This window comes from Numenius arquata, chromosome 2 (assembly GCF_964106895.1).
Source record: "Numenius arquata chromosome 2, bNumArq3.hap1.1, whole genome shotgun sequence".
Classification (NCBI taxonomy): Eukaryota; Metazoa; Chordata; class Aves; order Charadriiformes; family Scolopacidae; genus Numenius; species Numenius arquata.
In genome coordinates this window covers 81,470,947-81,478,130 of record NC_133577.1, presented here as the reverse complement: position 1 = coordinate 81,478,130, position 7,184 = coordinate 81,470,947, and the positions used below count along the sequence as shown (strand labels likewise).

General features: G+C 43.5%; 1 pseudogene; it reads left to right on the top strand.

Annotated features, from left to right (window-relative positions):
• Nucleotides 1-4,272: 4,272 nt before the first annotated feature.
• On the top strand, nt 4,273-4,452 carry LOC141462692 (U2 spliceosomal RNA; annotated as a pseudogene).
• The last annotated feature ends 2,732 nt before the right edge of the window (nt 4,453-7,184 follow it).

Here is a 7,184-nt window from a genome sequence, read left to right as displayed (position 1 = left end):
CCCAGCTAGGAAACATTTTCTGAACCTTTCCCTGTATAGTTTTCTGTGGTTTGAATTATCATTTGTTAAATATATTATGACATACTATTTACCACAGATCACAGCTTTGAGACCTTTCTGTGGCTATGTCCCCTAGGAATTTCATAAATAAATTGCTGAAAACTAGACATATACTTCAATCCTTTTTGCTGTATTTTACGTCTTCTGAATATCTGCTTTGACTTGGATGAGACCAGGTTTATTAATGTTGCTTTATCAGTTGCTAAGGGCTGTGATGTGCTGAAGTGGAACTCGGACATTGCTGCTTCTTAGCATGTGTGGCTTGTAGACCATAAAGCTATTATCCCAGCTGGAGGGGTTAAAAAAAAAAGGAGAAAAAAAAAAAAGAAGAAAGGGAAAACAGGTACTTATTATTCAAGCCAGCTGAGCAAATTGAAAACTCTTGGTTCATCTGAAAACCTCTACTGAACTTTCCCCAAACAGGAAAATTAATGAAATGCTGCTTGACTATTTGGCTTTTTCTACATTGTATTTTGATATTAATTTGATCTGAAATTTCATCTTGACTAATAGTCAACATTTTTAATATTCATATTGCTTTGGTGTCCCAGGTCTGTGCACTGAAGTATTTGCTGCTGAAATAGCAGTGTTTTGTAGAAGTCAGTGTTTTTCCTTGATTGCTTACAGAAAGTAAATCTAAGAGAACTTGTCTCTTACTGTATGTGCATCTGATTCTGAGTCAGTGAGAGCTGTAGATGTTCAGCATTTCTCATTGTTGAACCATACAAATAAGGAGGCACCTCAGACTGGCTCATGCAGGCTTTTGTAAAGGAGAGAGAAAAACTCCCTCATTCTGAGCAGTTCTGTTCAAATCTTACTGCTTATCCTTCAGGCATCGTCCATTCAATAATGTAGCCTTATCATACAATACATTTAAGCGCATATCTAATGGAACATTAATTCTTACTTCAGTGAAATACTGCATATGGATAGGCCTAAAGGATGTGGTTTTGGATCCTGTTACTAGAGCATATGTGACCTCTATGCAAGGAAGGATCAGAACAGTGCTAAAAAATGCCTGTGCTTACTGCCTTGCCACATTGGGACCAATTGCTGTCACCCTGTCCTGTAAAATGCATTCCCTGTCTGATTTTGTTTGAATTCAATATGATGCCTTTTGCACAGCTTTTGTCATACTCGTTTTGTGAGCAGAAGAAAAATTTTTAATGAGTGGCCTTTTTTGTCCTACCTCCATTAAATAACCCGCTAAAAATAAATCTGTTTAGAAGTTATATTTACTTTTGTAATAAAAATTAGATGTGATCCTTACCTACCATAAATATTTTTCAATCATGCATCATGCTATGGACCTCTTGGCCATATATAGACTCTTTGGGTATATTTATATACACACACATATATATATATGTATTTCAGCTATACAGAAATAGAAATGTTTAAGTTGTTCTAATGCTTGTTACATAAAAATATTTCACTATTTTTAATGTGTAAATTTTGGAAGTTCTTTTTTTAAATCAACTTACTGTATTTTTACTTCATATATTTCAGCAGAAGGCATACCAAAATACTTTGGGTTACAGCGTACTGAGATCAGTCATCCATTTATGAAATGCCCTCCTGGCGTTTAGAAGCAATATCCATTCTGCAAGAGCAACAATGTGTGAAAACCTGTAGGAAGGAACATAAATAATGGTTTATCCAGTTGAAACGCAGAGCCACTGGTTTGTAAATTGAACAGGTGTAACTAATGTGCCACAATTTGGATGCTACTCTGCCATAAAACCAACTTTTGCCATGTCTGAGACATATATGTCATATAGTATGTCACCTGCTTCGTAATCTATAGATGGTGGATTATCTTTGGTGATCTCCGAGAAATTAATTATTAGATCTAAAGGCTTTATGAGATTACATAAATTTTCAAGCTGAAGTACATCTCTAGTGTATCTCCTTCTGTCTAGGGCCCTCTGGGCTGCCTCTCAAATAATAAATACCCTATTTATTCATAATTACAAATAGGTGATGTGTATTTGCATTAACCTTTGTTTATTCTGCCATTGGAGGAAGTAAATTAGTGGCACTGAGACTATAACCTTTATTAAACAGTGTAGCCAAATGATCTGCTATAATCTCACAGTGCAAAGCTAACAAAGGTGTTCATGGAAACTTGCCTAGATTTTGAAACTTAACTATAGAGAATTAAGCTTTTTGTGTGCTGTGGAATAATTTGTCTTGTAATTTAGTTTTAATTCACATTTTCACAATTAATTAAACATCAACCTAATCATTATACACATAAAGCATTTAAATTGATGTATGAAGAATGATGGGGAATGAATAATGCTTTGAAGATCCATTTCAAATTAGTTGTTTGATTAATGAATATTCCACAAGGGCATTTGTGTGATGACCTCTGTTGATGACTTAAGGAAAGGCATGTCTGTTTAGATAATGAGAAGACAAAGTGAGTGAGAGTTATCTCTGTGAGTAAGCAGTGTAGAATTACAGGGATTAATCTATATGAAGCATATTACTTATTTGCATTGCTTGTAAGAGATAAAATAGAACTGTAAGTTCAAGTAAATAAGTTTGGCGTTTGAAAGATGCTGCTTAATGATAAAATGCGGTAGCTGTATATGCCAGTCGTCTCCCTGGTTATGGACAACAGTGGAGGGTTTTTCTCTCTTCCTAAGCCCATTATGATCCTTCACTGTGTGTCTGTGTGGTGGGTTGACCCTGGCTGGATGCCAGGTGCCCACCAAAACTGCTCTATCACTCCTCCTCTTCAACTGGGCAGGGGAGAAAAAATACAATGAAAGGGTTGTGGGTCGAGATAAGGACAGGGAGAGATCATTCAGCAAATACTGTCATGGACAAAACAGACTCAACTTGGGGAAAATCAATTTAATTTGTTACCAATGAAACCAGAGTAGGATAATGAGAAGTAAATCCAAATCTTAAAACACCTTTCCCCACTCCTCTCCTTCCTAGGTTCAACTTCAGTCTCGATTTCTCTACCTCCTCTACCTCCTCCCTCTGCAGCAGCACAGATAGAGAATGGGGTTTGCAGTCAATTCATCACACGTTGTCTCTGCTGCTCCTTCCTCTTCATGGGGAGGACTCCTCACACTCTTCCCCTACTCCAGCATGGGGTCCCTCCCATGGGAGACAGTCTCTCCAATGTGAGTCCTTCCCACAGGCTGCAGTTCTTCATGAGCTGCTCCAACGTGGGTCCCTTCCGCAGGGTGCAGTCCATCAGGAACAGGCTGCTCCAGTTTGAGTTCCCCATTGGGTCACAAGTTCTGCCAGCAAACCTGCTCCAGCATGGGCTTCTCTCTCTCCCTGGGGCCACAGGTCCTGCCAGGACCCTGCTCCAGTGCAGGCTTCTCACAGGGTCACAGCCTCCTTTGGGCATCCCCCTGTCCGGTGGGGGGTCCTTCATGGGCTGCAGGTGGATATCTGCTCCACCGTGAACCTCCATGGGCTGCAGGGGAATCTCTGTTCCAGTGCCTGGAGCACCTCCTCTCCCTCCTTCGTCACTGACCTTGGTGTCTACAGAGTTGTTTCCCTCAACATATTCTCCCATCTCCCTCAGGCTGCAATTGCACAGTTGGGTTTTTTCCCCCCTTCCTGAATATGTTATCCCAGGGGCACTACCACTGTCCTTGATGCGCATAGCCTTGGGCAGTGGTGGGTCCAACTTGGAGCCAGTTGGCATTGGCTCTATCAGACATAGGGGAAGCTTCTAATAGCTTCTCACAGAAGCCACCTCTGTAGTTACCCCACTACCAAAACCTTGCCACGCAAACCCCATAACAACCTTACCTTTCAATTTCTTGCATGCAATTGAAGTAAAATGTTCCACACTGTAACTCATTCACTTCCCTTTGCTTCTATAGTTATAAAGATGAAATACAAATGTTTTACCTGCTAACCTTACTTAGTAGATTGGGTTTCCAGCTGTTTTACTTCAGCAGTGTACAAAATATATGTATAAAAGTAGTGGCAATCTGTATATCAGAAATGCAGTGTGCACCCAGCAGAGTTTCTGTGGTGCAGGGTTGCTGCCCCTGGCCCAGCACCCTCTGAGCTGCAGACTGTTCGAGGCAGGGTACAGTGCTGGAGGGGCCAAGCAGGTGTTTGGTCTGGTCATGCCTACCTTCCACAGCAATGAAAATGTTGGGAAGAAAATGTTGCTGGGTAGCAGTTTGACCATTTTTTATGTTTATCACAAGATCCCAATGATATGGGATCATTGTAGTAGTAGTACTAGTAGTATCGGTTCTTATGAGTTTAATATCTGATGTGTCCTCGATGAGAGGACTTTATATGAAACAGATTTTTGGGCTCCGGAGTTGGACCCGGAGCTTGCTCCCTCCGCTCTGCGCATCGTCCCAGTATTGCAGTGTCTCCGGCAATGGTAACACTGATGAATGAGGTGGGTGCCTTGGTGGTGGAAGACACAGAGAAAGCGGAGCTGCTGAATGCCTTCTTTGCTTCAGTCTTCACTGCCAAAGCTGCCCCTCATGAATCCCAGACCCTGGAGACAAGGGGGAAGGTCTGGAAGGATGAAGACTTTCCCTCTGTTGGGGAGGACTGGGTTAGAGACCGCTTGGCCAAACTAGATATCCATAAGTCCATGGGCCCTGATGGGATGCAGCCATGAGTGCTGAGAGAACTGGCAGATGTTATTGCTGAGCCACTCTCCATCATTTTGAGAGGTCTTGGAGAACAGAAGTGCCTGAGGACTGGAAGAAGGCAAATATCACACCAGTCTACAAAAAGGGCAAGAAGGAGGACCCAGGGAACTACAGGCCAATTAGTTTCACCTCTGTCCCTGGGAAAATAATGGAGCGACTCGTTCTGGGGGTCATCTCCAAACACATTGAAGATCAAGAAGTTATTGGAAGTGGTCAACACGGATTTACAGTATACCATCTACCTTGACTTCAGCAAGGCTTTTGACAGTCTCCCATAACATCCTCATTAGAAAATTAAGGAAGTGTGGGCTAGATGAGGGGGCAGTGAGGTGGATTGAGAGCTGGCTGTGAGACAGAACTCAGAGGGTTGTAATTAATGGAGCAGGGTCAAGTTGGAGGCCTGTAACCAGCGGTGTCCCTCAGGGGTCAATACTCGGCCCAGTCCTGTTCAACATATTCATCAATGACCTGGATGAGGGGACAGAGTGTATCCTCAGCAAGTTTGCTGATGATACCAAACTGGGAGGGCTGGCCAACGCTCCCGAGGGCTGTGCTGCCATCCAGCGTGACCTGGACAGGCTGGAAAGCTGGGCAGAGAAGAACCTAATGAGGTTCAACAAGGGCAAGTGTAGGGTCCTGCACCTGGGGAGGAAGAACCCCAGGCACCAATATAGATTAGGGGTGGATCTTCTGGAAAGCACTACTGAGGAGAAGGATCTGGGGTCCTGGTGGATAGCAAACTTTCCATGAGCCAGCAATGTGCCCTTGTTGCCAAGAGGGCCAATGGAATCCTGGGCTGCATAGGAAAGAGTGTGGCCAGTAGGTTGTGGGAGGTCATTCTCCCCCTCTACTCCGCACTGGTGAGGCCACAACTGGAATACTGCGTCCAGTTCTGGGCTCCCCAGTTCAAGAGAGACAGGGAACTACTAGAGAGAGTCCAACGTAGGGCAACTAAGATGATTAAGAGATTAGAGCACGTCCCTTATGAGGAAAGGCTCAAGGAGCCTTTAGCCTGGTGAAGAGAAGGCTGAGGGGAGACCTTATCTATGTTACAAGTACCTAAAGGATGGGTTGAAGGATGATGGAGCCGGACTCTTTTCAGTGGTTCCCAGTGATAGGACGAGGGGCAACAGGCACAAGTTGGAACATAGGAAGTTCCATTCAAATATGAGGAAAAACTTCTTTACGGTGAGGGTGACAGAGCACTGGAACAGGCTGCCCAGGGAGGTCATGGAGTCCCCTTCTCTGGAGATTTTCAAGACCCGCCTTGATGCAGTCCTGAGTAATGGGCTCTAGGCAATCCTGCTTTGGCAGGGGAGTTGAACTAGATGATCTCTAGAGGTCCCTTCCAACTCTGACAATTCCGTGATTCTGTGATATACGTTGTAAATATCTTAGGCAACACTTGGCTGTGTCTCTGCTCCCTGTGTTCAGCTTGTAGCACTGGGGCAGTGTAGGGACATTAAAGTCCTTTGGAGACCGCTCCTGAAAGCACTCGAGCTTGAGGAATTCTTCGACAGGTGAGGGGTACGTGGCGGACACCCTGGCATGGCCACCACTTCCCAGGTGCCATTTCCAGTGCTGTTGGGGTCGCTTGCTGGTTGTGGCTGCCTTTGGTGATCTTACAGAAGGTGTAATTCAGACAGAAAACCTAGTGGTATCAGCTTTTCCTTACTTTCCCTTCTCCTAGGCCATCCTGACTGTGAAAAGATGGTGATGTTTCTACGTAAGAGTTCAGTGGAGTTGAGAAAAATCCAGTCCAGCCTCTCCTGAGGATACCTCTGAGTCCCCCAGCTGACAACAATGTGAGCATTAGATCTGGTCATGAGGCTTTTCATAAAGCACTTTTTTTTATTGTAAAATGCAGATTTGATGAAGCAGGATTTTTTCTGCATGACTAGGCAAGATTTACCAATTAATCATTAATTTTTTTTAAGAGATGTTTTTCAGGTCCAGGATGGAGCTTGCAGTCCAACCCTGACCCTCTAGGAACACAGAAAAGGACGCAATGGGTGAGACCAAACTGCCCCAAATCCAATATTCTGTTTCCATCAATGGCTAGTAGAGGACCAAGGGAATGCTAAACAGAGACCTTAGAGTCCCTGAGCTTCCAAGAGGCTGAGGGTTTCCTTCGGCAAAGCTGATACCCTTGTGTTTAAAAAGATACATATTCTGCTTGGTTCAGTCAGAGATTAGGATGGGGTCTCTCACATCCTAGTCAATAATATTTGTATTCAGTCTTTCCCTTTGGTTCAGGAACTGTTGGGTAATGAAAAGAAATCCAGAATGCTTCTCATGCACAGTTTGATCAAGAATAGAGGCACGAATGCTGGTTTCAGGCTCTCTTTTTTTTTCCTATTCCCTTTAGTCCCTTTTTCCCCCACATTTTTTGTTCTCTTACTTGCAATCTCTGCAAAAACTGAAACAAAATTCTAGTATTTCATCTTAACCCAGGCAGTCATG